Source organism: Centrocercus urophasianus, unplaced genomic scaffold, assembly GCF_019232065.1.
Source record: "Centrocercus urophasianus isolate 14NV4802_14NV808 unplaced genomic scaffold, USGS_Curo_1.0 seq_26, whole genome shotgun sequence".
Lineage (NCBI taxonomy): Eukaryota > Metazoa > Chordata > Aves > Galliformes > Phasianidae > Centrocercus > Centrocercus urophasianus.
Genome location: NW_024884822.1, coordinates 2115152 through 2138528, shown reverse-complemented (window position 1 = coordinate 2138528; position 23377 = coordinate 2115152).

Here is a 23377-nt window from a genome sequence, read left to right as displayed (position 1 = left end):
ACAACTACACCAAAAATAGATCAAGGCATTCATGAGTTATTGGCTCACTATCGTGATTTAGGATTTGTGTCAATTGATAGAACCAAATATAAAAAATTAACAGATTATTTTTTCATACACAACTTAAGGTATGCTTAGATATCCATCTCTTGTGGTCTCTGCTCAAAGCAGTAATAATGACATCAAATATTTCTGGCTCAGCTAATCTAAACAAATTAGCAGTTTTTAATTGACTTGGTAGTCAATTCTGTTCTAATCCAGGCAGACTCACCAAAATCCTGGGACCTCAGAAGTGACACGATGTTTATGTTTACATCTGTAAACTGTTTTAGATACTTAGAATTTAAAAATAAAAATCAATCTGAGAAAGTCACCTTGTCAGTTTATCCCTTCTTATTCTTTAATCACTAAAAATTTTTTGAAGATATTTAGTCTATTTGCAGAAACATAACTATTGACAGACACATGAACAAGTTTACTAGTTGTGTCAGTGACCATCAAAAAGAGAGTAGCAGATAGATGGTTGCAAAATATTTCAGGTCCAGCCACTGATGTATGGTGAAGTTTGACAGCATTTCAAATGTGAACATTAATAGTGAACTAATGAGAAAAGAACAGTCATATTGAACTTTAAACATTGACCAAACATGAGGAGGAAAGCCCATTCTTGACTGTCACTGACAATGTATCAATGACTGTTACAACAGCCATTCTGCTGTAAATAGGAGTAGTCATTACTTTTGGAGCAACCTGGTTAATTCAACTGAATTAAACACTCTACTACTTGTAAGACCAATTTGCCCCTCTTCATAGGTCATTTTTATACACTATTAATGCGGTAATTAAGATAAAGTTTATTCTTTGTCTTTCCCTAACATCCAGAATTTAACATCAACATGGTATTTGAAGTGGCCAAGTATTTTTTAATGAAATATTTTACTTGCATTTGAAGTTCAGAAAAACCTACCTAAAACTTCTGAGATAAAGCTGGAATCAGACCTCCCAAGTGGCACTGTGTACATTTATGCACAGATAAACAAGGAGAATCAAAGCTGAATGAAGTAAGGTCCAAAACCACGGCTGCACCATGTAATTTTTACCCATAGAATCCATGTGCTGTACAAACTAGTTTTGAATTTTCTTGGCACAGTTTCAAAGCAGTTTCTCATCTCTGGCAGATAGAAGTTAGACATGTAGTTTGTTCTTCCTGGAGTCTTACCAAAAATTGAAATTATAGTAGATGAAAAAAACATCTGTTGTCTCTTAAGTGGAGCCTGGTTTAGCCATCAGAAATGGTTGGGCTTTGTTATTCTTTAGTGATGCTTTAACTTTTATATTTTAACATTCATTTCAAAGTCTTAGGTCATCATTTACATCAGTGATAGTTACAATAAAGTCTTTTTGAGAATGGAAGATGGAAAAGCAAATTAAAAAACGATCTTCACAGCAGATGAAAAAAGCAGCTCTGGCACAGCATTTGCTAGCTACTTATTCACATTGCTTACCAAATCCTAAGTTAAATAATTTGGTAATATTTTGAAATGTCATCTGTATTAACTTTGTGATCTATTGTGACAGAAACTTAAGCAGTATGTTTGAACCTTCTCCTGTGCACTCAGTTTGAGCGCAGATAGATAAATACTTCCAATAAGACATTAGCACAAGTGCTAATAAAGTGGACACCTGAAGTCATCTTGAAGACAGCCCAACCCAGCCGTGTGCATTTGGCAAAATCCCACATACAGCATGGTTAGGGTTCGAGAGTTGTTTGTTTTCCAAATATAGAATCAATTTGCGTCTTCCAGTCCATGAGAAGTTCGTGATTTAAACATTTTTATTCTATAAAGCAAGTCTGTTACTTCAACAACTGTGCAGGTCTAGGTCAAATGACATTTGAATTAAAGCTGCATTAGTTAGAAACTGCAAGGTCTCAGTTGGTGCTGTTTAAGCTGCCCATAGTTCAGGGCAATCCAGTCATTTCAGCTAAGTCTCATAGAAGTGTTCTTGCTTTTTGTTTATCTGAAAATAACTGGTGAGATCAAACTAATGCAAGCATAGAAGCTCTTAGCATAAGGATAATTTAAAAGACAAAGATGAGGATTAGTTAATAATCTTTTTTTTCTGCCAGGGTAATGTAAGCAGATCAAATGTTTTTCACCATTAATGTATTTTAATAAAGACAATGATTTTAATTAATATATTAGCACCAATATTCAGTGGATTAAAAAATTAGCTTTTCAAATATTATCCACATATTTATAAAAAGCAAAGGCTCATAATTCTCTGCATTTAGTATTGGCTGTTATGTTTTACTCATTAAGTCACTGAGTCTTTAATACCACAGCAAGAAAAAGGTTGAATGCCATACCGCATAAGTATGTAACCTATCATAGCAAAAGAAATTTGGTTCCTTAATGTGTCAGCTCTCATATGAGACAATCACACCATGCTGAAGCTGAGTTTTCAAACACTGTGGTTGTAAAGTTTCCTTGAAAGCTGCTAAGCATTTAATTTTCCATACTAGAAATTCTATGTTTGCAGAGATAGTTAAAAGCCTCTCTCTGGACTCCTATGCACCTTTGCAAATCTCTTTTAACTAGTCCCAAATACTCAAATGCGTTTTGAAATTTAACTCTCAATTAAGCAAATTATTTCAGTTTGTATCTCGTCTTCTGCTGAGCTCAGCTTAGCTTATGTTCTGACTCAAGAAGAAGCTGCATAACTGCAGCTAATACAACACCAGGCACAGCTAACAAGCACAAACCTTCAGCAAAGCTGATCTGTTTTCAGCTTTGTGCTACCCATAGCTACATAGGTTCCACTCAAGACAACAGACAGATCACAAAAGCCTACATAGAGATCAAGCTGAGTGACAAACTCTTATCTGTTTTCAGGCCAATTTCCTCTGGAAGTGCCTCAACCCATTTACTATACAGCTTGCACTTCATATCTACTGAATCACACTTAACCACTTTGGCTTAAAAGCAGATTTTAAACGATCCAAACATAACGTAGCTTCCACCAGCTGGAGACCACAAAATAAGTATGCAAAACCTTTTATAGTTGATTTCTCAAATAATCTCTTTTTGTTAACTATTCAACAACTTCTGGTTTATGGATGGAGACAAGGAAAAAAAAGCATAAAGGTAATCAGCTTAAGTACAGGCCATTTCTGTAGTACTGCAAGTATCCACAGATTTTACAGCAGCAGAAGGTATATTTTTAACTTTCTGATTACAGAAGCAAATCTCTCTCCAGTCCAGAAACAAAATCTGAAACATCAACCTAAAGGAGGAAAAACAAGACATTCAGAGTATGCAGCTTGCTTTCCACTGCTACTAGAAGAGTTCCTAATACACTGCTGTGACAATTTTTTTTTATTTTAGCTAGATCAGGTGCTATTACTGTTAAGCACTGTCATAACCTATGGTAACTTCTGGGTTTGTAGACATTTAACAGAACCAGACCCTCCATGAGTGTGTGTCTTCCATAAAGCCTGTTCACGTGGAGATTGTCAGTGCAGCAGGGCTGCTGGTGGGCTTTGCCCACTGGCTGGCCTTGTTTAAGTGATAACCAAACGTCAGAGCTTCCGGAGTTGGATGCTGCAGCAGACAGCACACTACGTGCCACCTGAAATTGCTTTCCTTTACGTGAGACTGTTTAACACCGATGCAAGGAGGATTACAACAGCACCACTACTCAAAGACAGCAAAAACAGACGTTCATTTTTACTAAATCAAGCAGTTTGAAACCCAGGGAATTACCAGTTTTGTCTGAGGTCTTGAACAGAAATCTCAACTACAAAGGATGTCTGAACATCAGCCTTCCTATTTCATACTTCAGCTTTCTGCACCTATTCTCAATCACCATAATACAGCAAGATCTTGATAAACTTGAGCTACATGAATTTACACCCTGATAAATCAGGATTTCTGATCCTACAAAGAAAACATTTCAGATTGTTCTTCGTATCCAAGTTATCTTGAAGTAATTTCTTAAACTACCTATGACTGTTTCATTTGAGTCACTGCTTCTCTGCCTTGGTATTGACTGCAATATTATACCTCAAAGGATAAAGGAAAAATGAACTTCATCTTTAACAAACAGAATCACAGAGTCTTCACATTGACTTATAATAGTACCGATGCCCAGAAGGGAGTAAGCACATATAATCTGCATCCAGTTCTGGGCTCCCCAGTACAAAAAAGACAAGGATCTCTTGGAAAGAGTCCAGCGGAGGGCCACAAAGATGGTGAGGGGCCTGGAGCATCTCTCCTATGAGGAAAGGCTGAGTGAACTGGGTCTGTTCAGCCTTGAGAAAAGAAGACTGAGAGGGGACCTGATCCAGGTCTATTAATATCTAAGGTGTGGGGGGCAGAATGGCGAGGCCGGACTCTTTTCAGCAGTGTGTGGAGACAGGACAAGGGGAAACGGCCGGAAACTGCAGCATAGGAAGTTCTGCACAGATGTGCACAAGAACTTCTTTACAGTGAGGTGACGGAGCACTGGAACAGACTGCCAGGGAGGTGGTGGAGTCTCCTGCTCTGGAGATGTTCAAGACCTGCCTGGATGCCGACCTGTGCGACCTGCTGTAGGGAACCTGCTTTGGCAGGGGGTTGGACTCTGTGACCTCTGGAGGTCCCTTCCAACCCCTACAATTCTGTGATTCTATGATCTGGAGTTCCAATATGGATTAAAACCTGATCACTAAATTACAAGTCAAAGAAAACTTGTAGGGTAACTTCATAGGACAGGAAAATTTGATTCCCTATCAAAGCAGTTACAGGAGTGGGGAAACATCTAAACGCCTGTCACTGAAAGAAATACTTGTGATAAAAGCAGTAGGAGCAGGATCTCAGCTATCAAAAAGATCCAGCATTCTGAGAGCTGGTTGCCTGACTCACATTTAAGAAAATAATTACATTTGTTTGATTTGAGTGATTCGCCATCACTAAAGCCCCTACTCTTTCTTAATTTGCAATTTATTATACTGAAAGTTATTTTCCCCATTTACCTTAAAATCATAATACGTTTGATTCTTACCATGCTTCCTAAATACATAAATGCAAATGTTGGTTACACTTGCAGAACTGAGTGCAACAATGTTTTTAAGACCTCTGAGTACCTCGGCTTAGCGCTGAAGAAAACAGCCTTTTCCCTGCCCACCTTGGATGCTTCTAAATGCACATACAAAAAAATGACCTTAAAGTTATTTTGCTGCAGCCTTCAAGTTGGACAGAGGGCTTCAACTCCACCCCATCTGTCTTTAAAATAACAAAACACAAACTCTCTGAAGCTACACAAAAAAAAAAAAAAAAAAAGAGTAAATCATTCTTCTGTTTTGATAGTCCTGCAAATTGAAGCAGGACAAGCATAATCTTATAAACCTGAGATAAGCAAGATTGTTTCTGTTGTTTTATATCACTTCTGTTTCAAGAGCTACAACATTTGTTAAGTGTATTGGAATTAACTTGGAATTTTTATGATAAACTCGATTGAAATTGCTTAAAAAAATTATTCATTTTGTTCTTACGCTCTAAGTTATGACAAGCTTGATTTAAACATGGTAAAACAATGAAGTACATGAAAATATTTATGCTAAACACTTGAATCTTCAAAGACATGGCTTTTCCTTAATCTGTAAGGAAGTACAGCATGTAAAAAAAAAAATCATGGAAAATGAGAATTTCCCCAGTTTTCCTAAACAAATCTGAATGCCCTGACATCGCAGAAAGTCATCTGGACAGAAGAAAAAGAACATTCCTGATTTCTTCTAATGAGACTATCATTCAAATATACATTGTAAGAATTGTCCAAAGGGAAAGTTCAGCTTTCAGTACTAGTTCAGTTCCATAGTATTTATTCAGTTCACTGCTGACAGTTATATACATTCAGTTTAGTATCTGCTCAGCTTAGTTTTTCAACCTTTGCTAAGCCTAGCTACTTTTCACAGTATTTTTCTTCCTGACATTTTAAAAAATTTTATTAAGTGCTACGTATTTGAGTGGCAGGCTGTAAGAAAACAAATAGACACAACCATGAAGCGCAGCCAAAATCCTGCAACAGAAGTTATTTTGTTGAAGGTGATGAAGGAAGACAAGACTGCAAACAACCCTTTTGCAGAGAAGCATAGTCCTCACTACTGGAATCTAGGGATGCTGCCAGGAAGCATCAGTGGCAAACTCCTTAAAGGATCATTATTAGAAACTTCTATTACATGAGAGTTGCCAGTGTTATAATCCGTGATTACAATACATGTGATGTATAGTCCATAATACTTCCCTGAAAATTGACTGAAATGTTTTGATCAAGTAGAAAAATCAATTTCATCAATAATTATTCTGGGGATATATGAGGATAATTTACCCCAGAGAACCTATATAAACAAAAATAATATTTGTTTACATTGGCCACAACAACCCCAGACAGCGCTACAGGAACACCGTGCAGAGGAAACCGACTTGGGGGTATTGGTTGATGTCAGCTGAACATGAGCCAGCAGCGTACCCAGGTGGTAAAGAGGGCCAACGGCACCCTGGCTTGTGTCAGAAATAGTGCAGCCAGCAGGAGCAGGGTGTGATCAACCCTCTGTACTCAGCTCTGGTGAGGCTGCACTTCGAGTTCTGTGTTCAGTTTGGGGCCCCTCACTACAAGAAGGACATGAAGGCTCTGCAGCGTGTCCAGCGAAGGGCAGTGAAGCTGGTGAGGGGTCTGGAGCACAAGTCTTAATCCCAGCTCCATCAGCTGCTCCCCATATTTCCTCTGAAGAAGAGGCGGCTTGGGACAAACCTTACAGCTCTCCACAACTATCTGAAGAGAGGTTGTGAGATGGAGGTTGGCCTCTTTTCCCATGTAACTAGCAATAGGATGAGAGGGAATGGCTTCAAGTTGCCATCTCCAAGGGGAGATTCAGGTTGGACATTAGGAAATACTACTTCTCCAAGACAGTGGTCAGGTGCTGGAATGGGCTGCCCAGGGAGGTAGGGGAGTCACTGCCTCTGGAGGTTTTCAAGAGACATTTAGATGTCCTGAGGGATGACATGGTTTAGTGGGAGCTATTGATGACGGGTAGACAGTAGGACTGGATGATCTTGGAGGTCTTTTCCAACCTTGCTGATTCCATGATTCTATGATTTCACCCAACTTCTTGAGTGCAGCTGATGTAGAGACTTAAGTCACTTATTACTTTCAGTGTTAAGAGTTAGGCTTCATAATTCCTAAACTGTACTGCTAGTTTCATAGGAATAACTTCCTATGATAGCATTTTTTAAAGCCTTAACTCCACTATAAAATGCTTCTACACCTTTTTTCACCACCTTTTTTTTTTCCTCCAATTGTCAGACATATATCGTAATAAAGATCCAGTGCTAAATATTATATGGAAGCCTAAAAATACAAAGGAATACACAAATGCTGTTTTAGTTGCAAAGAGGAAAGGAGGAAGGAACATTTGCCACACCTCAAGCAAAGCTTTTCAGTGTAACCTTCCTTCTCCACCCTCACGGCACTTCTCACTGCCAAAAATAAGAGTTTTCTGGTTCAATATCTTATCAGAAGTGGTTTAGAATTGTAAATAAAGATTGCCCTTTTTGATTTCTGCTATGTTTAGGGAAATACAACAGTGCACTATAATTATAAACAATACCAGCACAGATGAAATGGTGGTAGGTAGGGATGGTAGAACTAGACCATCCTTCCTATTGCTTTCCACAAAGAAGTTTCAGTTATGAGACATAACAGAAGCAGTCAATAACATCTCATTTTTATTGCTTATATCTTCAGAAACCAACTCCATTGCAGATTAGTTAACTTTTAGTGCAAAAATATAAATCTTGGCCTTGTAAAACAAAGATATCTGATCTAGTCAATGGCACATTCTGGAACATAATTATGTACATGTATATTCCACGCACAGAAACATTTAATAGAGGTTAAAAAGACTTTAAAAAAATAATCATCATCATATGGTAAGATCAGTGGGCAGTCAATTTTCAGATAAAAAAGCAACTAATTGAGCCAAGTAGGATAATTTCAATTATCCAACTGCTATCTTTCTGTGATGTTATCTATCTTCATTTTATTATGCTCAACACTTAAGGGAAAACAAGAACTTCAGTTTTCAAAACCATAATTCTTGAGCAAACTATAATATCTAATGGACAAAGTTCACAGCATTTTCTTTCCATTGCTGAAAAGATAACTTCACAAGCATAAAAGTATGTTGAAGCATCAGGAATTTTTACTGTAATGACTTTCAAAATAAAACCAAAAATCTTTCTTACTTTTCCGCAAGTCAATGACTGGAGTAATTCAAATCCATTCTTCCACACACATAATCTCAGATTTTATCATTTTATCATTTGCGGGTTCATCAGAAACAGAAAACTCTTCACATTGAGTAAATCTACATTTCATAATAAGCCAATACCCAGCTGTTATAGGAAAACCCATTCAAATGTAAATCTGTCCACCCAGTTGTTGACAGCTTTTAGGTCAATTGTTATTTTAATTTCATTCGGAGTTCCGTAACAGCACAAGATCGATTCTAGATAAAAAACTTAAAGAGAAATTAGATGCTTTAACAGGTGTATTATTTATTTTTTCTCACTGTCATCACTGGAGAAATCCTTGGACTGTTATCCTGCTGAAAGATTCTCATTAATCTAAAACAATGATCGCTTTCTTTACATAGCCCAGGTCAACACGTTTCATCTTGCAACGGAACTAAGTGTGCTCCAATTACACCAGTTAAAGGAATGGCAAATTAAATCTGTTTGGTTTTCATCAGTTTTCAGATATTTGAGTTAATTAAATTACTGATTATCAGAAGGAACAAGAACTCCTAAGGCTAAGATTTTATGCAAGTCACTACACTTTTAACCCACTAAGCCAAGAACTGTGGGGCCTACACATTGTTCCAACTAGGAAGATAATGGAGTCTGGCATCTTTGATGCCACCTTCTTTGTTTATAATTATAGTGCACTATTGTATTTCCCTAAACATAGCAGAAATCAAAAAGGGCAATCTTTATTTACAGTTCCAAACCACTTCTAATAAGACATTGAACCAGAAAACTCTTACTTTTGGCAGTGAGAAATGTTGTAAGGGTGGAGAAGGAAGGTTACACTGAAAAGCTTTGCTTGAGGTGTGATTTTGAGCTGCTGGATCCATCCTGGGGGCCCCTCACTGCCACGGTTTTTCCTGTTAACCTCACATCTCTTCTGTTGACATAGTACCACCCAGAATGAATGTCCTTAAGGGTTCCACTGTTTCAGTTGAATTCTCTTCACTGAAGCATTTGAGTTCAGTTTTTTTCAGGGAGAGACACGCTAACTGCTTTGTGATGTGTACGAAAACCTCAAGTACCAATTTCTCCCTTGCTCTGTGATAACAACAATTCATGTATGATTTTTTTTTTTTTTTAAACATCCACAGAAGTTTATACCTAAAGGTCCTGTTGTTCTAATTTCCGTATGTCATACAGATCTTAAGGAAAGGGAAACAATTTCACTGGTATTGATCAGACAAGAGAGCACCTAAATAAGCAGTCACTTTCAAAAAGTAAGCCAACGAGCCATGCATCTAAATTAGCTAAACAGCCTGATTCATTTCCTAGAAATGTAATTACCCTAAAAGCAGTACAGTGAGAACATCTTAAACATTCCTCTCAGGCAGAAATGAGTGGTGGCTTAAAAAGGATCATCAAAATAAACGTGTAGAACAAAGGCAGAGCTTTTCTACCCTTCCACCCACTCTCCACTCCCTCACCAAAAAAAAAAAAAAAACAAACACAACACTACAGGTGGGAAGAAGCAGTGTCAAGCCTGTCAATTCCTTGTGAGGTGAATAAATCTCTACTATATATCTGCAATCACTTTAATAAAAACTGATCTGCAAAGGAAAACATCCAATCTCTTAAGGATGATGGCCATCTAGCAGTTAATACTACTTATTGTGCTGTCCAAAAAGGAAAACATGCTGTAATTGCTGGAGTTAAAGAGCAGTTCAAAGCCTTTGAGAAATAAACAGATGCTTCACACAAGTGATTTTTCTAACTTGAGCCAGCGCCAATCCAGTCATGTTATAGCACTGCACAAGCAATGTATGGACAAAAAGCAATCTTCCTATTTTTTGGTCTTAAGAAAAATTAGCACTTTACATTGCTTTAAAGATTCAAATTTTTTTAGTAATTATTTGTTGAAATTGGAAAAGTTGGTGTCATATGAAAAAAATTATATAGGATACAACATAATTTTCAGTATATTTGTTTGGCAAATTAAACTTAACTACCTCTTATTGGCTTCATGTGAGAGCACTATTTCTGTGGAGAAAACAAATCATTATGGTCAAGTTGCTTGTCTCTCCTGTAATAAGCACCATTCTCTTGCTTTTATTAGCAGTAACGGAAGAGCTTTCTCCCTACTGAATTGAGAATAAATGTAAAGAAATTAGCAATGAATTCAAGTGCTGAGCACATCCCAGAGCACTATCACCACTGCAAGACCAAGCCTAGAGTGACTAGGAATTGGTGTACTACTAAAGAAAAGTTAAAAAAAAAAAAAAAAAAGAAAAAAAAGAAAGTAAATAATAAAAAAAAAGAAATACTCAGAAGATCCAGAAGTTATTCTACTCCAATACCAATGTGTCATCCATTTCTCTGTAACAGTTTCCTTTGTGTCAGCCTTCATTCTGTACCTTCAGAGCAAGTCAGCTTCATATGTTTTAAACCAAAGCACAGAAAACAACTATTTCCCATTAAAAACCTGATTAGGACTCTTAGTTTCAACCTCAGCAGCTTCGGTAGGGTTAATTTTGAGCTTATTGGAAACGGCTTTTATCTTAGATGGGGCAGCTTCTGGACTTTTCTCACAGAGAAATCTGGTTTGCTAATGAGTGTTTATTTTAGTTCCTGTAAGAAATAAATCCAACAAACAAGGAAATAAAATCTGTTGATCCATTAGATAATCTACTTTCTAGTTATTGAAAAAATCCATATAACCATAGTGCCTAAACTGCAGGTAATTTCAGTACCTTTCAGGTTTTTTTGTTTTGTTTGTTTGTTGGTTTTTTTTGTTTGTTTGTTTTTTTACTAAGCAGTAAATTAGTAAGCACCTAAAGAAGTGGAATGGTTATTCAGTTTTCTTTATGGCACAATTCTTACAGATAAAAAAAATCTTCAAATACAAGGAACCAACAACTAGAAAACTTAATCAACAAATACTAATTTTCCCAAATTGCCGCATAGTAGAAAGCAAGGTATAAAATTTTACTTCTTGCATTTTCTTTTGTCCTAAGTAGGGCAGACTTTTATTAGCATTTCACCTATTCTATGATTCCATGGCAGATGACTAGGTGAAAATAAATAGTACACAGTGCATTCCAACCCAAGACAGGTAATGACCAGAGGCTCTGTTTTCTGCTATAGTTCATGCTAGAAAAACGCTCCATATATATGAAAATCGTGAAGCAGAAAGCAGACAAGGCCGTTCAGAACATGGTTCGGTCTGGCTCACCACAGAATAATTCAGACAGTGATTCCTTCCTGACAACCTCCTGCACTAAGATTGCTCCAGGCAAATCAATTGATCTGGTGACAGACAGCCTGATGTGACCTGAGTAATTCTGCGTTCTGAAAGCTACTGCTTCTCACTTGACTAGACAATCCTTCTAAGTACGCAAGATTAAGTCTCAGAAAGCTATGTACATAGGAGGTCAAGGCTCGATGTGATGGGAAGTAGCCAAATCACGTCTTCCAAGTATTCCACAAATCAAAGTGTTACTTAATGCCTGGTCAAGACAAAAAGACTTTGATCGCTGTCAGTGTTCCCAGTTATTACTGCAGTCAAAAATTAAGTGGGATCCCAAGACCTGCCACCTCAGTGTGAAGAATTCTCATATATCTTAGAGCCTTTCAAGAAGGTAAAATGTGAGGGGAAGCAATCACCTCATCACTTCAGTTCTGTATCTTCTGTTTTACTTTAAGGCTTATTAGGGAGACCTTTTAAGTATTTGGGAAATTTCATGTTTGTTTGGGTTTAATTTCTATCAAGCAAACATTAAGACTCCATTTGTAAACTTAGAGCTTCTATGTCCAATCTCTATTTGTATTTGTTTCTACAGCATTTTCCTCTAGTGTTTACTTCTACATTGACACATCAAGGAAAGGTTTACTTCTGACACACTTGCCAAAACAAATTGTTATGTGCACGAGTTCCTTTCATCAGAACTTCAACACATTAACAGCTTACTCTATTACATGAAAGTGTATATCAGGGTTACAAAAGCTGATGGTGGAGATGAGGGTGGTGAGAATAAGGCACATGTTGAGGCAAGAAAGATTAAAGAAAAATATTTCTCTGAATTGCAAATTCCTCTTGACAATGTAACTGAAAAATTACACCCTCAATTTTCTTTTGTCCCTAAGCAAGTTCAACTCTCAATTAAGTCATGTTTACAAATAATTTGGGATCAGTCCTCCAGTCCTGGAATCAACAAGAAGTTTAAAGTGGAATACTTCTTTTGGCAGGAGGGAGACAGGTGGTTAAAAATTGAAGAGTTGAACTAAAGCAATTAGCTATTAACTATCCCAAGATTATCTGCCAAGTGGGAAGTAAAATACACAGCAGTTTCAGATAAGGTACTTTGGTATATTAGATAACATCTACCCATAACAAAACTCTTCACAAAGTCCAGCTAACTGTGCACAAGTACCTTTATGATTATTTTCCAGATATGGATTTGGAGACTTTAATTAGAACAACTGAAAAAATGAGCTCAGCGCCTTACATTTGAAATTCAGATCTTGTATCATATATCAAACAGTCTGGATTGTGATTTAACTGGTATTTTGCAAAAACTTCATAATAAAGGATAACTGTCAAAAAACAGTTCCTTGAAGATCCCGATTTGAGGTAGCCCATGCTTTAAGATCTTGATCATGGTCAACAAGTTCTGCACAGTAAAGATGGCAGGCATATGTCAGCTACATTATTTTGGAATATATTTTTCTCGAGTAACATAGAGATGTAACGTCATTAAGACTCTCACTATGAGACCAGTGATATCTTAACGTTCCTATCAGTAAGTAGGAACTGTCCTCATCAAGCACACTTGTCCACAGTCTGTTATTCACACTAGCATGCCATGACAAAAAAAAAAAAGGTCAGCTTATTGAGACCAGTAACACATCAGGCAAGAGGCTATAAAGAAATGCTCCTACCACCCATGAGTGAACTTTCTCTTTCAAATTAGAAATCTACCTCTTTATAAGAATAGCAATAAAGATGATTCACTGGCTTATGTTTAACAAAGTGCCAGGATAAAACCATTTCAAATAGAAATATGGCTTAACTTTAGATCAAAGTAGCTCTACAATTTTATTAAAGCAACTTAGTTATAATCATCTGGCTGATAGGATTCATTATACACCACCAGTGACTCACTCTCCTCCTCAGTGCCAGGGGTGCTGTGTAGACATGCTGCAAGAGTCCAATCCACCTAATATAAACTTAGTTTTTGTCATGACTCAGTCATAGGTAATTAAGCCACAACACTCATTTTATATGTATATCCAGTGCGGGAAAACTTGGCAAAACTAAAAAAAAAAAACTTGCAAATATCAGAGCAAACTTAAAAACAGCTGATGAATATAGCTGAAGGAAGGTTATATAAAATAAAGATTCTAATGAAACTAGGCTCAAAACTGAGCTTAAATGAAATTCCTTTTTATTTAGTTATTTTCCCAAGATTGAAGATGACCAACAGATTATAGACATACATATAATTCATTCATCCTGTGTCTGGACCCCAAAAGTCATATTGGAGGATGTTCAAAATGTTGTCTAGTCTAAATCACCTCATAATGTTAAGTTTCTTTGTGGATAGTTTATACCCATGTAATATAGAATTTATGCCTCTCTTCCCTCATTTCACTCAAGTACTTGTAGACAGTAGCCAGTGCCCTTACTGATCATGCTTCAGTTTGCTCTGCTTAAAAAAAATGAAAAAGCAATAATAAGCTTTTGGGTTGGTTACCTTGCCTACAAGATACACCTAGGGACAGCAAAGAGAAAGTGTAAGTGAAGCATAAGAGATTAGAGATTTTGAACAGAAGCAAAGAAGTGAGACACTAATGAAACTAACCACTTCTAGCACTTCCATCCTTAAAATAATAATAATAAGCCCTCCCATCCTGGTACAAATAGAAAAGGATAGCAGGTGGGTCACAGTCAGGGCACTGAATTCATAAAACTGAAAGAAAAAGAGGATTTTTGTAGTTCCATCACATCTGTAAAAGAGAATTAGGTTAATTACTTTGCTTGATCTCTACAGGTCTTGGTGGCTCTCTCATTAATCCTAGCACAAGAACAAAACGTGGCACGGAACTGTAAGAACAGCATTAATCATTATGGCGTTGTACAGGACATCAGTAATTCATACCTGACAACATCCAGTGGAAATACAAGTGTCCTCATTTTCTTCCACTCGTTTCTCAACTGTCTGCTGTTTCTTATAATACATTCCTTTCTAATGTTCAAATTACTGAGTTTCAACAACACAAGATTTTAACTTATTATCTTAACAGCAAGCCCTTAAAGTTTCAACCTATGTTAACCTCATCCATCATGCCAATGAGTCACACCTGTTAAGAAAGCTATACACAGCAACTGAGAGTCTGAACATTTTCAAGACTGGTAGGCAGGTACTAGCAAGATTTCAAGCTTATAGTACAGATATTAAATAGATGAAAAGAAGTTGTTGCTCCTTCTTTGAGTTTAATATTTGTTAAAGAACTAGAGATATCCATTTCATTGCCTGAAACAGAGAAACTCAGGAAAAAAAAAAAAAAAAAACTTACATTAGTCTTCACGTAAACTCAAACAAGCTACCCTAAAAGAGCTTGTCACATTGGTACATAATGCGCTGAACCGTTTCATCAATTGCCTATTTTTAACTACTTCCCCACGTACAAATCCACTCTTGATAAACAAGTACAAAAGAAAAAGCTTGCCTTGAATAAACACAATCAGCAGACATACAGTTTTAAAGTAATTAAACTGAGGTACATGACATGCATTTTGATATTTAGTTGCATGTGCCCAGTTTGGAATAATAGAAACAGGAGAACTGATGAGAAATTCCTCGTACAGTTCTGAGACAAAGGACTTGTTATCAGGTTTCCACAATTCCTATTACTCTCAATGATGATGTAACTTTTAATTCTCATTTTTTCCTCACCTTCCTATCACCAGGATACCTCTCCATATTGCAACTACTCCTAAAAATCACTGCTTCACGTCACTGTTCTGTCCAGAGGTACGGCATGAATTTTGCACATGATCAAAGCTTCAGTCTTACACAACATAACTGGGAGCTACCAACTCTAATGGAAGCATTGTTCCACAGATATACAAAGGCAAATGGATTTGGACCCCCCCACCACTAACAGTAAACTGTATGAAAACTCAGAGATGACAAACATAGCTGAACATTCACAGGCAAATTCTTTAAAACTTCGTAAGCATTAGAACACTTCTGTATTGTATTTGAGGCTTTCACTTGCTATGAATAAAGACTGTGAAACAAAAGAATTAGAAAAACTCCCCCTAACTCCTAGAGAATGAAGTCACTGGATCTCTGGCATTGAAAAATAATAATTTATCTTGTCCAATCAAAATTAGGCAAGAGAGAGCTGAAAAAACACAACTATCGCTATCTATCAGGCCTTACTTTAAAACCAAAGTTCAGATACACAGAAGACCTTCTGTCTCCAGCTTGCCTTTTCATACCCTACACAACTGTTTTGTAGAATCATAGAATGGCTTGGGTTGGAAGGGACCTCAAGGATCACAAAGCTCCAACCCCCCTGCTGCACACAGAGCCATCAACCTCCTATCTACTACCAGACCAGGCTGCCCAAGGCCCCATCCAACCTGACCTTGAACACCTGCAAGGACTTCTCATCCGCAGCCTCATCATCACACACTGATCACATGAAAAAATGACCAGAAAGCAAGAATACTGTCTAAAAACAAGAGAAGGAAAACTTTCCAGAACTGCAAAAGATCTCCTTTTAACAGTTACAAGTGGTCTAACATTATAATTTCATTAAGTGACAAAACTTGGTAATTATAACAACAACATCAACTGACTTGTTAACTAGTTCACCTTTTTTTTGTGAATTTCACTTGAATGAAAAAGATTATGTGGTAAGAAAAAAAATCGTAAAGCAGCACAGAATGTAGGGCAAGCATAGGGGATATTTGCTGATGCATCAGCAATTATTTAAGTAGTACTGATTCAGTCTTAGTCACATATTTGCTATCCCACATAAATATACATACATATCCATACAATTACAAGGAATTTTTCTGCTAGCAATGTCACCTTCATAATTTTTCTATACTAATGGCTTCTCCACAACTACACATGCTTGCAAACAAGACAGCTACTGAAAGAGCTGACATGAACACTTTTCTTCAGTTCAGGATGTGGTAAATGAACTGCTTGATCAATTATTACACCTAAATTTCACAAGGCCAGCTTTTCAGTAACTTAGCAGCATACTGAGTACTGCTTCCAGAATCTTGAAGCAGTAATTTTTTTCCAGAGGATAGTATTATGACTTCATTGCTGGAAGATCAGCTTCATTGTTTACAAGTTACTGGCAGAATTTTGTTGAACAGAAGCTAAAAGATTAGCTTTAAGCAGGACTTTCCACTTCGGCACATATTCATATCTTGACCTGCCTTTGTCTTAGAACTTCATATCTTTACCTGTCTTTGTCTTAGGAATTGCAGCTTGTCTGATATTCACCTGCCAGCACTTATAGTACGGATATCTAAAAAAAATCCACCACAGTAAGGGCTCAAATAACTGAAAACCCCTAGGCAAATAGACTTCAACCCCTTAATATCTACACCAGATCTATATCAGACTCAGTAAAGGATACCAGACATAATGAAGTGAAAAGTCAAGAATAGACAGCTAGTCCTATCAGGTCAAATCAGGACTGCTGTATCCTTACAAAACATGAAATGTTTCTGAAAAGAAGATTTACAAGGCCTGGGCACAGAATCATAGGGCTTGGAAGGGACCACCAGAAGTCATGGAGTCCAACTCTCTGCTAAAGCAAGTTCACTGGAGTTGGTTGCAGAGGAAAGCATCCAAGAGGTTTTGAAGACCTCCAGAGAAGGAAAGTCCACAACCTCTCCAGGCAGCTTTTTCCAGTGGTCTGTCACTCTCAGAGTTAAGTTCTTTCTCATGTCCATATGAACCTTCTTCTATTCCAGTTTGTGTCTGTTGCCCCTTGGCCTGTTGCTGGCTGCCACTGAAAAGAGCCTGGCCCCATCCTCTTGAAATTTAGATATTTCTAAAGTATTGATATAAGATTCCTTCCCCCGTCTGCCGGCCCCCCCCCCTCCCCCCCAGAGTCTTCTTATCTCCAGGCTAAATTCCAGGTCTTTAACCCTTCCTCATCAGAGAGACACTCCAGGGCCCTGATCATCCTTATACCTCTCTCTAGTAGTTCCTTGTCTTTCCTGAAAACTGAGGAGTCCAAAAACTGATATATTTACATGGCCCAGGAATAGCTACACAGAAATAACGTCAGTCATCATCGTGTACTAGTTATTCACACTGCATAGGAGAAATAGAGCCAGCTTGATTCAGGCTGTATTTCCTCTAGTCCAGGAAACTAAGCTGATCCTGAACCAGCACAGACACCGCTACAGCAGACTGGTATATTAGAACAACTCTGGGAGATTTAGGATGTGTTTCATGCCAACAGCTATAAAGAATAACAGATTTTTTTATTTTTTTATTTTTTAACTCTTTGAAGTTCTGTTTTAATGCATAAAAACAAAACAAAAAGCCCTTGAAATGTTTATTCTAGTATCTAAAGTAAGCAGCTGAGACAATAAACTCATTAGCTAAGGTATGAGACAGATACCTTGACAACCCATTCACTCTACCAGTTGAACGTTTTCCTGTTCTGGCCCTTACATTTACATGCATACAATGTGAGCATACAATCTGTTTATGAACTTGAAATGCTCAGAAGGCTATTTCAATTTAGTCATATGTTATTAGCAATGCTTACAGTAATGCGTCACATTAGTCTTCAGTCCTGGTGGCCACCTACCCTTTAATGAAACTAGAAAGCTACTTCAGACTTGCTGCAGGAGAAAAATAACTAACTAAATAAATAAATTCCATATATACCAGGAACTTGGTTATCAGCTTAATCATACACTGTATGTCACATGAACACATTTAGGAAGGTGTTCAGTCCTGCAACAACTAAGATGGATGAACGTGCCTTGAAGATATGGAGAATAACTAGGGTACAACTAAATACTCATTTCTTAACACATACATGGGAGAACTTCCTAGACACAACCTCTTCATGATGAAAGTTTAAATAGTACCACATTAGCTTACCTGAAGTCTCTGTTTTTGCTCCTCTGATTATTGACCTCAGTAAAACTGGTTGTTTTTTTGGCAAGGATCTTCTATATTTTTAAATGCCAAGACAAATTAAGACTACCTGTACAGAGAGGAGAAACAGTGCAAGTGGCCCTCAAACCACCAATTCCTGGGAGGCTGAAGGGACAGCACTCCAAAAGGGTACAAAGATGACTTCTTCATTGCATCTACACGTCTTCATCACCAAGAAGACAAAGACAAAGCCATATTTCTTTTAATGGTATTTGTTCTGAGCTTCAGATCTCCTAGCAGGAACTGACATGACAAACCTTGAACGCAGCACATGCACACTGACACTTAATACTAATAGTCATAAGGCACATATTCAACAAGGTAGCTTGTTAAAGATCTTATTTTTATACAGAACATCCATGCATGTACAAGTTAAATATCCTGCTGGGAACTATGAGCTCTAATATGCTCAAACACACACAAATAAAATCATTTGTGGAAGAAATAAAATTCTTAGGTGCAGCAACTTTGAAGAAAAGCTCGTCTAAATGAGAAATGCCAGGAGCACATGAACTTTGACAACTGCTTTGCAAAAAGGAGGTAATGCCCTACACAGACTAAAGTGATTCGTTCCACAGATTAATAGAAAACTCCTAGTTCTGGTTTTGTTGGATAACTTGAAAAACTTAAGATTGAATTTTTTTTTCTTTTACAAGAAATGCATTAAGCAACTCCAGCGTATAGAAATTTAAGGTAGTTCATGATTTCTACTTTGGTTACTTATCCTGATACATCAGGAAACATTCAGAAATCTTGGTGTTTACAATATGGACTCAATATAGACATAGCCAGTTTTCTAGCTTCAAGCAACATCACCCCCTAGAGAAAACCCATTGTATCCTTTGACATAGTTAACTGTATAATCAATGAATATTAAGATATAATTACGAGAGTTTGGCAAAGTAGATTATGATAACAAAGAAAGAATAGATAGAAAGCTTACCATATCCTGCGCTCAGTCACAGAACTCCAGCAGAGCGGACCTCCAGAAGCAGATCCTTCCCCACTGGTAGCCAGCTCTTAAATAGGTCTAGGAGAGGGGCAGCCAAGCTCCACCCTTTCTGGCAGCACAGGTGAATTGCCTTCACCTGTGCTCCTCTGGCTGACTCAGTGCTCACTTCAGGTGATCAATCAGAGGTTCAGGCCGTGGCTCAGCAGTTGCCATACAGTTAACCAAGGCATACAGACCTCATAATAGCTTTCAAGTCTGACAATTTGTACAAACACATGTAGCAATGATATCACTGTTATAACTGTCCAAAACAAATGTTTCCTTCAAAATGACCAGGTGACACCATAAAACTAAGACAACTCTTAAGTCAAAACAGTAAAAACCTCACCAACAAACAGCTAAGTAATTTTTATCTGAGTTCTAAATCTTTCATTTCAAAGTCCAGTTGCCTTCCTTAGGCAAAACTATGTGGCATTTCATCACTCTGCCTTAATCGTTCTGAACACTGTTACTATCACGTTCAGTATTGTTACTAATCAACTCAGCCAAGTGCATTCCCAATAATGTATATGTTGTATAGATCAGGCCCTGTGATCCATCTGCATATGGAGGCAAGACATAAGAAAGCTTTTGAGGAAGTGTGCCTCCTGTTGTAAGATCTTGTAGAAGGCAAAGAAGAAAAGTTACACAACACCACTATCTCTCTACAGTGAAAACCAGAGTGCAGAGAGTAATCACTATTTTATCACTGATATTGAAACTGAATAGTTCAGGGACCTCAGGAAAGTAATCAACATAAAGAAATAGTCATGATTCCTTTAGAGAGTATAAGATGAGATGTTGGGAATCTGTAACAAATACTAAAAAAGATTTCATTATTTATTGGTTAATACCACAGAAGGCAAATTGCTTGATACGCTTCTATTAATTTTAATACCACTCTTCCTCTTCCTACAATTCTTCCATTTATCACAGATGTTTTCATTACTTCAGAAAAAAAATTCAACTTGAAACACTGGATTTTCCATTGCAACATACAACTATCCAAGCAATATAAAAAAGACATACTTGATTAAAAGATGCCTTTCCTGTATATTACAGAAAATTCAAACTGTATATGAGTCTAAAATACTGCGAGTACACTTTAAGCATTCAACAGTGGGTTCAAATCCTTAGATTTAAGAAATACAACTCTGTGCTAATGTTTGCATTTTTTAGCTAACTGTTTTGGTGAGCAGACAATTTGATGAGCAAATATAATCAAAAGTGGTTAATGCCTAAACACGAAATACTTTAAAAATGATTCTCTTCAGAAAACAGCTGTGTCAAATCTCCCCAAATTAATCAGAAGCAACTTTAAGTGAGCTGCCCAAAAATCTCTATTCATTATCCAAGCTATTTTGTAACTAAGAATAGGTGCAACCACAAACTTTTTTATATAATAAGGTCACACTGCACACGTAGTTAATGCTGGTATAGGCACCTGAATGTTATAAATCCTTCAGTGGCTCAGACAAGACAGATAGTAAATTGCTACATGCAAAGACTCCAGAAGCCCCATTAACATGCAGTACTGGACAGACACTCACTCGGATAGCGATTCTTATTGTTAGAAACCTTAACAGTTAGTAAATATGTATAATTAGACAGCTTTAAATCTGGGCAAGAGTGCAGTTCGCACTTTATTCCGCGAGGTGGCAGCTATGAGCCCTCTCTAGTAAACCTTCGTCTCCCGCCTCTGATGAGATTCTAGAAAAACTTTCCCACAAAAGCGAGATTCTCCTAGAATTTACAAGAAGTTCATAAAAGGACAGGAAAATTTGCCTCCTATAATTGATCCTTAAACTGATCTCTCTCTAAATGGAGTCTTAGAGTCTAGATATTTACAGTCAGATAGATTTAAAAGATGTATTTAAAATAGATTTAAAATACACATTTAGTAACCAGGTCTTATAGGGCAAAGTGAATTAAACTGATCAGTTAATATTGTATTTAAATATGATTTAGAGTTAAGTCAATTCAATTACTTCAGGACCAAATTTTTGCTTGTTTGCTCCTGTCCTACTGAACCTAAGTTCCTTTATATCCCAAGATATAACCAGGTTCTCTTGCAAAGTTACGCTCCACTTGCTAGAACTGATTCTTTATAGCCCAGCATTCAGGAAAATTCATCAACTCGATAAGGTAAATAGTTAAAGAGTAACAAATAGAATTTCTGCCCGCACGTAATTCGAAGCAGAAATCGTTTAAACTATTTCCTGACTGAATTTGGCACATAGCTTATGCCCCAACACCCAGAAGCATGTTTGCACCTGTTAGTGCAGTAAATGAAAAAATATAGATGATACCAAAGTCATTGTGACAATAGATTGTCACTGAAATAAAGTGAATGTAGCATTTCAAATTTTAGTCAGTCAAAGAAGTCAAAAGGTGCAAATATGGGTTTGAGAAATATAACTTCTTAAAGCTGACATCTGGTTTAATTTTCATTCAGAACAGGTTACAATCCACATTCTCTAAGAAAGATCTATGAATCACTGGAATTATCTCATCTACTGCTATTTGACAATAGCAATGAAGCATATTACTAAAGGCAACATTTTCCAGATGAAGCAGTCCACTAATTAGGCATAAAAAGTGCTTTTTAATTCCTTTTTCAGAGAAGACTGCTGTGAAAAAGACAACAAAAATGGCACCATCTGTTAATAATCCAATTAAAGAATTTCAAAGCAACAGAAAGAAGAAACCTAGCTGTTAGTGATTTATTTTTCAGTTCCACCACACAGAGGACCACATTCTTTGTAATTATGTTCTAGTTTGGAAACTACATTTCATGGAACCGAGGAGAAATCACATCATGGGGGTAACAAAAAAATGAGGTTTTCCCATTTTATCTCCCATATCTGAAATGGTTTTACCACTTTCTTCTCACAAATTCCCTAATGATATATAACAGTAAAACAAGTCTCTGAACACCTTGAACAGAATATTCTCAGGAATGATGTAGGATAAAACCATTCCTTTCCTCTTCATATTTATGGTCAATATTATTATTAGATGTGCAAACATGATGACAACTTGTCCACTGTGACTGAATGCTCCTGTACTTAGGAAGCAACAGCGGCTCAGCATTCAAGCTTATTTCAGTTGAGACAGGAATTTGGCTAACCTTATTTAGATAGGTCAGGAACTTATCAATGACAAAACACAGTGTCTCTTGCTGAAGAAGCCAAATTCAAGATAACCAAAAAGAAACATCTTTGAAGAGGTCCTCAGACCATACTGACAGCTTTGGGAAAAACAGTCTTCTCCTTACTGGAGAGACACAAATGAAATGACCCTCCTAAGTTCTCATAACACGTACATGGACGACCATAAAGGATTCAAGGAATATCCTAAGGCATTAAGGCATGCTTCATCCAATAACACTGTAACACTGTTACATGAATAGATGGGGTGAGTCAATTAATATGGCCACACTTGACACAGAACATAACATTCCACGTGAAAATGCCCAGGGATAAAAAGCAACCTATCTTGATAAGAAACGTCTGAATTCTTTTAGCACTTATTCTGCCTTCCAGGAGTCCTGTGCATCTTTCCAAATCAGATAACTTCATTGAAAATAGTTGAAAATATAGCATGGATATTTTACTTCATTTCCTGAAATCAAAAGATCGGGTTCTGCTGTTCAGTGAATATGTTATGCTTTACTGCTAAAGGAGGGCATGCAGATAGAGAGGAAAAGTGACCATCACATCAGTTTTACCACTCCTCTCCTACCACTTAATTAACTTCTTTAACAACTGATCCTTTTTAACAGTATTCATTAGGTTTAATAAAATTAATAAAAAATAATATTAATAAAATTAATTAAAAAAGGTCTCACTTGGCAGACAGACGCCATTTTATAACAAAGAAAAAAA